Source organism: Rhinopithecus bieti, unplaced genomic scaffold (genome assembly GCF_001698545.2).
Source record: "Rhinopithecus bieti isolate Rb0 unplaced genomic scaffold, ASM169854v2 scaffold_20579, whole genome shotgun sequence".
Lineage (NCBI taxonomy): Eukaryota > Metazoa > Chordata > Mammalia > Primates > Cercopithecidae > Rhinopithecus > Rhinopithecus bieti.
In genome coordinates, this window is record NW_016810413.1 from 904,852 (window position 1) to 914,342 (window position 9,491).

Genomic DNA, 9,491 nt, shown 5'->3' on the forward strand with positions numbered 1-9,491 from the left:
TTTTTTTGAGATGGAGTCTAACCCTGTCACCCAGGCTGGAGTACAGTGGCACAATCTTGGCTCACTGCAACTTCTGCCTCCCAGGCTCAAGAGGCTCATGATCCTCCTGCCTCAGCCTCCTGATTAGCTAGGATTATAGGCGTGTGCCACCATACCCGGCTAATTTTTGTTATTTTATTTATTTATTTATTTGTTTGTTTGCTTATTTGAGACAGAGTCTTGCTCTGTCACCCATGCTGGAGTGCAGTGGCGTGATCTCAGCTCACTGTAACCTCTACCTCCCAGGTTTAAGCAGTTCTCCTGCCTCAGCCTCCCGAGTAACTGAGATTACAGGTGCATTGTCCCGTCCAGCGGGATCGTTAACACAGACCTTGGAGGAGGGGGTGGGAATTTAGAGAGACAAGAGACACAAGAAATGGAGACAAGACAGTATCCTGATCAAGTCTCGTTTAATGGCGGCGGTGCAATGCCTTATATAGGCTGGCAGGGAAGAGGAAGGGCTCAGAGCAGGCGGGGAGGAGAATAATGAGAGACATCACCAGGCACATGCTCAGTAGACTTAGTCTTTCCCGGGCGCGGGAAGTTATCTACGCGCGTGGGAAAAGTTCACGCGCACGGGAAAAGTTGATGATGAAGAACCAGGAAGTGCGCCATCTTGTCTCCACAATGCGGAGCTTAAGCAACAGAGGCCGCAGCAATTTCCGGGCCTCACGGCTCCGGACAGTGCATGCCACCACGCCTGGCTAATTTTTGTCATTTTCACCATGTTGGCTAGGCTGGTCTCCAACTCCTGACCTCAGGTGATCCACCCGCATCACCCTCCCAAAGTGCTGGGATTACAGGCTTGAGCCACCATGACCGGCCTAATTTTTATAATTTTAGTAGAGTCAGGGTTTCACCATGTTGGCCAGGCTGGTCTCAAACTCCTGACCTCAAGTGATCCACCCACCTTCCAAAGTGCTGGGATTATAGGTGTGAGCCACCACACCCAGCCTGAAATTATTATAGCCACCCCAACAATTGTTGAACTAAATTGAACATCAGGATGATTTTTGAAAACTGATTTTTTTAATGGTCTCCCTTTTCTATAGAGTTAAATCTTATTTTTTCCACTAAGAACAGACCAAGCAAAGGTTATGACAATATACTTAGGACTCAAAATACAGCCATGCACCAAAAAGAAGGGCCAGAAACTTCCCTAAAGTTATCCATTTGGCCAAGAGGGAAGCATTGACAGTGATTGATTCTCAAAAACTGTACTCAGCATGTTGCAGGCACAACAATTCTAGAACTTATGTTGGGATGACATGTTCTAGAATACAAATGATGGTGTAGATTTATGATACTTGAATTAATGTTTTGAGGAAGGTTCTCAGGGTCTCTCTGAAAAGGCTTTAATTCCTGCCAAAGGTCCCTTACGGGAGACTGGATGGAATGCTTAGTGAATCTGTCAGGACATGAAATCCCACAGATTTGTGTACCTAGCTGGCCACAATATTATACTTTTTAAGACATTTTTATGTTAATTTTTTAGAGACGGGGAAGCTTTACTCTGATGATTCTAGGAGCAGAATTGTCATTGTTAAATAAAATATAGCTCCACCTCTTTAGGAGCCAAGAAGGCATTTCTTTGTTGCAAATTTCTGCATTTGTCACATAATCGAGTACTTTTCTAAAATATAAAATAATTTTAGGTACCAACTATGAAATCTTAGAACCCTTCCCCTATCTCACCTTCCATCTGTAACCAATTACCTCTGACCAGGTGTGGTAGGTAGAATAATCACCCCTGCCCACCACCAATTATGTCCACGTCCTAATCCCCGGAATGTGTAAATGTTGTATTAAATGTCCAAAGAGACTTTGCAGATATGATTAAGGACACTGACAGGAGGCGAGGATCCTGGGTGACTGGGGTGGGCCCACTGCAATCACAAGGGCCTTATAAGAGGGAGGCAGGAGATAAAAGGAGTAGCAGGAGACCCAGCAACAGAAGCAGGAGGTTAGAGTGATGTGAGGAAGCGGCCATGATCCAAAGAATGTAAGTGGCCTCCGGAAGCTGAAAAAAGCAAGAAACAGATTGTTCGCTGAAGCCTTCAGATGCCCTGCTGACACTTTGATCTGATCTGCAGAAATATAAGAGAATAAATTTACCTTGTTTCAAGCATGGAGTGTATGGTAATTTGTTACAATGGCAATAGAAAATGAACACAACAGAGACTGGCAATGCTTTAGTCATCTGAGTAATTGTTTCTGGAGCTTAGGTAATCTATCCAGGGCAGAGCACTAGGAAGGGACAAGGCTCACACATCACCTAGGCCCAATGACTTACGATCCTGGGCTCATGGCCTCTTAGTCCACACTCCTCAGTTATGGTACTGGTTAGGAAAGGCAAGAGCACATTTGTTACCTCTCAGCCTTGCTTGTCAGCTTAGGGGATGCTGGATTAGTCAGAGTTCTACAGAGAAGCACAATCAATAAAGTGCAGACAGGTGTATGGACAGGATAGATGATAGATAGACAGATGATAGATGATGGATAGATAGATAGATAGATAGATAGATAGATAGATAGATAGATAGACAGACAGATAGATAGATTTTAAGATATTGTGGAGACTGGCAAGTCCAAAATCTGATGGGAAAGGCCTCTCAGGAAAGACTTGCAGTTCAAATCCAAGGCAGTCTGCTGGACAAGCAGGAAGAGCCAATGTAGATGAAGTCTACAGGCAGTCTGCTGGGGAGTTCCCTCTTGCTCTGAGGTCAGTCTTTTGTTCTATTTAGGCTTTCAGCAGATTGGATGAGGCCCACCCACATTACGGAGGGCCATCTGCTATACCCGAAGTCCACTGATTTAAGTGCAAATCTTATCCAAAAATACCTTCACAGAAACATCCAGAATAATGTTTGGCCAAGTATTGGGGTGCCCCATGGCCCAGCCAAGTTGACATAAAAAATTAGCCATCACAGCTGCCAAGAAGGCATCTGCATCCACGAAGTGGTCCAACATTTTCCCAACAAAGAATTTGTCATTTAACTTTATGCTAGAATTAGCTTAATGAAAAGGAGCTATACAAAAACACAAGTCATATCCATGAGAAGCTAAACTCTTCAAGAAAAATGCATGGCCAGAATTTATGACAGAATGTAGATTGTTCCACTCCTATTTTCTCCTTCTCCACAAATCAGTGCATCCAAAGCAGTTTATCTTTGCAGGACTCTCACTCTGCTGTACAATCTGGGAGCCATCCTCCTTAACCCTGACAGAGGAAAAGCATTGTCATTCACAGTTCACGCCCTACCTACAATGGGAAGCTTAACTTCTCTGGTTTTCTTTCTCGCCTATTCTTTCTCTTCTCTTCCCCTCTCCCATCGTCTTGCTCTTGTCTCCTTCCTTTCTTTTTTTTTTTTTTCTGAGACAGGGTCTCACTGTGTCACCCAGGTTGGAATGCAGTGGTGGGTTCATCACTCACTGCAGCTTTGACCTCCCAGGCTCAAACAATCCTCCCACCTCAGCCTCCTGAGTAGCTGGGACTACAGGCATCCACCACCACACCCAACTAATTTTTTCTTTTTTTCTTTTTTTTGGTAGAGATGGGGTCTTTCTACGTTGCTTAGGCTGGTCTTAACTCCTGGGCTCAAGCGATCTTTCTGCCTCAACTTCCCAAAGTGTTAGAATTACAGGTGTGAGCCACTGCACCAGGTCCTCCCTCCACTTTTCTAATTCTTCATCCTTGTGCTTTTGTGAACTGGTTGGTGAAAATTTGGAAAAATCAAAAAAGTAAGTGCTATTCTACCCTTTCTCCAACTCCTGGCAACAATGCTGGAGATGGAGAGATACAAAGTGAGTGTGAGATTGAGAAAGAACAACGAGAATCAATGAGAGATTCTGAATGTGTAAGTGTGTGTGTCAGCGTGTGACTGGTTAGAAACTCATTGGGGTTTTGAGGTGCTTTTATTTCGGTGTATATTTTAAGTGCAAGGGCAAAGGCACTAAGGTATAAAATGGGGCAGGATGAAATTACAGGTGAATGAAAGTGTAGACTTGACCTTTACTTGAATTGTACTTACCAAATCCCTACCTTGTGTGACAAGTGCACTATGTTGAGGATACCAAAATGAGCCAACTGGGCCCCTGTTTGGAAGGTACTCATCATCTCACACCAACCTTTGTGTCCTTTTGAATCCACTTGCACTCAGCCCACACAGTTGTGCATGATTCCATACCCTCCTCACACAGGTTTCTCTCAGTTTCCCGTATGTCAGTCTGCTCCCATTCCCAAAGACAGAAAAGGGAATGCTCTCACAGGGCAGCACCAGGCTTCCAACTCCCTCTGTATTATCCCGAGCACCTAAGTCCATGCAGAGGTGTTCAGGTGGATAGAAACCTACTGACTTGGACAAAACAGTATCTTTCCCAGCCTGCAATAAGCCCTTCTTGAGGAAGGCTGGTTTTTTATCTGGCGTGTTTCATGGTACAGGCTTTATTAACCAAATTTTAATAAGAGAAACCAGCTTCAGACAGCTGCTGGTGGTTTTCCTTTGCAATGTGTCCAACAGAATTGCACAGTGCTGTGGCCTGTGGCTGTCAACATTGTTGTCTCTGGATGTTCGTAAGTGAAAGGACTGCACAGCAGATTTCTGCTGGCTTTTCCACTGGGTTAGAGACAGGGAAGCCCATGTCTGAGAAGGGGGTTTCTTAGAGCCCGAGAGTCACTCAGGCACTCAGCCCAGGGTCACCTTCATTAGGACTGTCTCATGATTCCATTGCTAAATCTGCTTTGGTTTGGCAAATAGAAATGTGGCCCTTTGAAGTATTTATCACTACTAAGCAAGTTCCTGAAAACTTCATTCTCCATTACCTGGTGACAGTGTCGATATTTCATTGGCACTTCTTAGTTAAATGTATTTTAGGGTGTTATGGCCCCTTTAAAAAAATCTGCATGCCTGCGCCCCTTTAAAGTTGCTATCTGGTAAAATGATTAGAAGAGAAGGAGATGAAATTATGAGATTTGGATTGCAGTGACTCAGAGAGTAGCAAGAGCAGCTCATTTAGAAGGGGAAAAAAGCTTAAACTTAACTGCAAAGGGTCAGGCTTGTACAATACCCCCATTCTAATCCTGCGGTGGCTGTGAAGTGATTCAGAGCTACTCTGACAAATGTAGGAACTTTCAAAGTCTGGGGAGTGAAATATTGTCTAATAATGAATCTTCCTTTTTTGATTAGTGTGGAACCTGTATCCTGCTTCCAGAGGCAGGACTCCATTTTCTTATTCATTTTCACCACAGTTGGAATGGAAAAATTGAAATCATTGCTCTAATGGCAAGAAACATCTTATGGTGCTCAGAGCCAGCAATCAGTACAGACAGGCACAGACAGGGGCGCCTTTTGCTCCTTTTTTGAATGGAAAGAGCTTCACTCCACTGAAATAGATGATTTTCTAGTGGAGGCTAACATTGTAATAATAACATACTCTGATGGGTTTTTTTCTTTTTTCTTTATAAGGATTTCTCAATTTTATGTCTATAATTGACATCTATGGACCAGCCATAAAAATGTATTCCTCAGTCTAAGGTGAGGGACTTTTGAGAGGTCCAGGAGATCCCAACTGGTTTGTGGAAACTCAAGCTGCAGAACTCCAAGAAGTAGACGAGGGTGGGAGAGACAAGCAGGGCCTTTATCTAGGGAAGGTCAGCAAAACTTCTGGATTTCCATATTTCTCTTAAAGGTGAAAAATGAGGTAAGAAAACTGAAGGGGAGAAGGGAAACATGAAATAAAAAGAATTAATGAGGATTGAGCCCTTTATGTGCCAGCCCAATTAGAGGTGCTTTACCCACATTACTGCATTTAATCCTCACAACGGAGTGAGGCAAATCTGTTGCCTCTCCAGGAGTCACTTTCCTCACGTTCCATCCCTCCTGTCCCAGCTCATGTCACATGATAACAACTGCTAGAGAGCCACTTTGCCTTCATGTTAACGAATGACCAAGGGACCCAGTTCTGACTATGGGACATAACACTAAGTCTGTTGGGGGGATTTGGAAAACAGTTTTCCTTCAAGACAAAAAAAAAAAAAAAAAAAAAAAAAAAAAAACAAGCACACATGAGAAGAGCTCTCTTGTCACCTGAGCTGCTCCCGGCTCCCTACATAGCAATGCAATTGTCTAAGGACCCAGTACTTGGAGCTGAAGCAGCCATCTTGCAAGTAAGACACCAAAAGTTTTCATGTGAGGACAGTGGAATGGAGGATGAAAAAAAGCTTCATTCCTGCCAGGCGCGGTGGCTCACGCCTGTAATCCCAGCACTTTGGGAGGCTGAGGCAGGTGGATCATGAGGTCAGGAGATCGAGACCATCCTGGCTAACACAGTTAAACCCCATCTCTACTAAAAATACAAAAAATTAGCCAGGCGTGGTGGCGGCGCCTATAGTCTCAGCTACTCGGAGGCTGAGGCAGGAGAATGGCGGGAACCCGGGAGGCGGAGCTTGAAGTGAGCCCAGATGGAGCCACTGCACTCCAGCCTGGGCGACAGAGCGAGACTCTGTTTCAACAACAAAAAAAAAGCTTCATTCTTCATGACATTCTTGAGACCACTGACTCAGCCCTAGAACCACCTACTTCTGGATGTCTTTTTGTGTGAGATAATAAATCTCCTCATTATTTCAGTCACTTTTAGCTGGATATTCTGCTTGCAGTCAAAAGCATTCTAATCAACACAATATGACTATTTCCATTTTACTAAATTTGTTTCATCCAACAAACCAAGAAAATTAATTCATTGACCACCACATTAGAAGCAAAAGACAGTTGCTTTATAATTTCTCTGAAATACTATCTGTACAGTCCTTTAGTTTTTAGCTTACTACATTTCATCCTCACTGTCCTTCATGTATAGATAACACATGATGGTCATGAAATGACCATGTACCACAGATGGTAACCTTATTTCCTATTATTTCTTGTGGCATAGGTGCTAAAAGCTTAATCCCAATCATCAACCACTAGCCTTAAGTTGTAGCCAACACCCTTCTCCACTGAGAAGTTAGAGACAGATAGAAGTTTAGAGGCTTGTACTGTGAGGCCAGTTTAACATATGAACCTTTGATTATGACCTCCTACCATGATGATTATGATATCAGGTTCACAGTTCGGGACAGTTCTGCAGAATAAGAAGGGTGTTGCTCAAAATGGTTCTTAGCAAAATCAGTCATATTTAAGCTTTTAGTCACAGACATATTACACACTATATGACATTTTCAAAAAGACAAAAGAAGAAGATTAGTGGTTGCCAGAGGCTCAAGGTAGGAGGAGGATGTGACAAGAAAGAGAAGGCAGGCAGGAGTTTTTTGGGAGTAACAGAACTGTATCCTGATTGTGCAGCAGTTACGTGAATCTATGCATGTTTATTCCTTGAACTGTATACCAAAAGAAGTCAATCTATTGTAAGATTTTAAAATAAAACTAAATTCATTCCATAAAACCTGGCTCCTAGCCATTTGTTAATTAGTTCAAATTGATTTTTTTTTTTTCCTTCAATTGTTAGCAAGAAAGAAGGGAATAGTATAGTTAGTTACTGCTGGGCTTAAGAATACAGTTGACAGGTCAGGGAAGGAAAATATCTAGCAATATCAATTGCTGCAATTGACAAGTGTTTGGATTCACCAATAGGCATGGAAGAGAATAGGGTTTCATGAAACAAAACTGTAACTTTTAAATTGCTGGGGCCTCCTCTGATAACTTTTTGGGTTGGGAATTAGAGCCATTTCCTGGTTATAAAAGCTCAGGGTTTGTGATCATCTCAACTGATGCAGAAAAAGCATTTGACAAAATTCAGCCTCTTTCATGATTAAAAACAACAACAACACAACAACAAATTAGAAATAGAGGAAAACTATCTCCACACAATAAAGACCATATATGAAAAACCCACAGCTAACATCATACTCCACAGTGAAAGACTGAAAGTGTTTCCTCTATGATCAGGCACAAGAAAAGGATATCCACTTTCACCACTTCTAATCCACATAGTACTAGAAGTCCTAGCCAGAGCAATTAGGCAAGAAAAAGAAAAATATCTGAATTGGAAAAGAGGTAAAACTCTCTCTGTTCACAGGTGACAAGATCTTATATGTAGAAAAGCCTAAAGAACTCACTGAAAAAACTGTTTAATAAATTCAGCAAAGTTGCAAAATACAAAATCAATACACAGAAATCAGCTGTGTTTCTCTACACTAAGGATGAACAATCCAAAAAGAATATTCAGATAACAATTCAACTTATAAGCATAAAAAACAATTGGGGTCCCAGGTGTGGTGACCCACACCTATAATTCCAGTCCTTTGGGAGTTGAAGCCTGGGAGTTCAAGATCAGCCTGGGCAACATAGAGATACCCTGTCTCTACAAAAATTTTAAAAATTAGCTGGGGGGCTGGGCACAGTGGCTGACACTTGTAATCTCAGCACTTTGGGAGGCTGAGGTGGGTGGATCCTTTGAGGTCGGGAGTTTGAGACCAGCCTGGCCAACATGGTGAAACTCCATCTCTACTAAAAATACAAAAATTAGCCAGGTGTGGTGGTGCATGCCTGTAGTCCCAGCTACTCAGGAGGCTGAGGCACAAGAATCGCTTGAGCCTGGGAGGTGGAGGTTGCAGTGAGCTGAGATTGTGCCACTGCACTCCAGCCTGGGCAACAGAGCAAGACTCTGTCTCAACAAAAAAGGAAAAAAAAATGAGCTGGGCATGCTGGTGGTGGCACACTCCTGTGGTTCTACCTACTCAGGAGACTGAAGTGAGAGGATCACTTGAGCCCAGGAGGTTGAATCTGCAGTGAGCCATGATCCTGCCACTGCACTCCAGCCTGGGCAATACAGCAAGATCCTATCCCTTCCCCCCCACCAAAATATATATATATACACACACACACATACACACACACTCACACACACATATATATAATATAGACACATATTTAATATACACACACACACATATATATATATAAATAATAATTTGGAGTAAAGTTAACCAAGAAAAGGGGAAAGACTTTTACATTGAAAACTATAAAATGCTGCTGAAAGAAACCAAAGAAGACATCAATAAATGGAAAGAAATTCCATGTTATGGATTGAAAGGCTTAATATTGTTAAGATGTTAATACTACCCAAAGCAATCTACAGATTCAATGCAATGCCTATCAGCATCTCAATGGCTTTTAATTTTGTAGAAATGGAAAATCTATCCCAAAATTCATAATCTATCCCAAATCACAAAATAATCTAAAAAAAGAAGAACAAAGTTGGAAATCTCATATTCCTGATTTCAAAACTTACAACAAAGCTATAGTAATTAGAACAGTGTGGTACTGGCATAAAGCTAGACATATACACCAATTGAATAGAATACAGAACCCATAAATAAACTCTGGCATATATGATCAAATAATTTGCGACAAGGACCAAAACCATTCAGTGGTGAAAGAACAGTCTTTCAACAA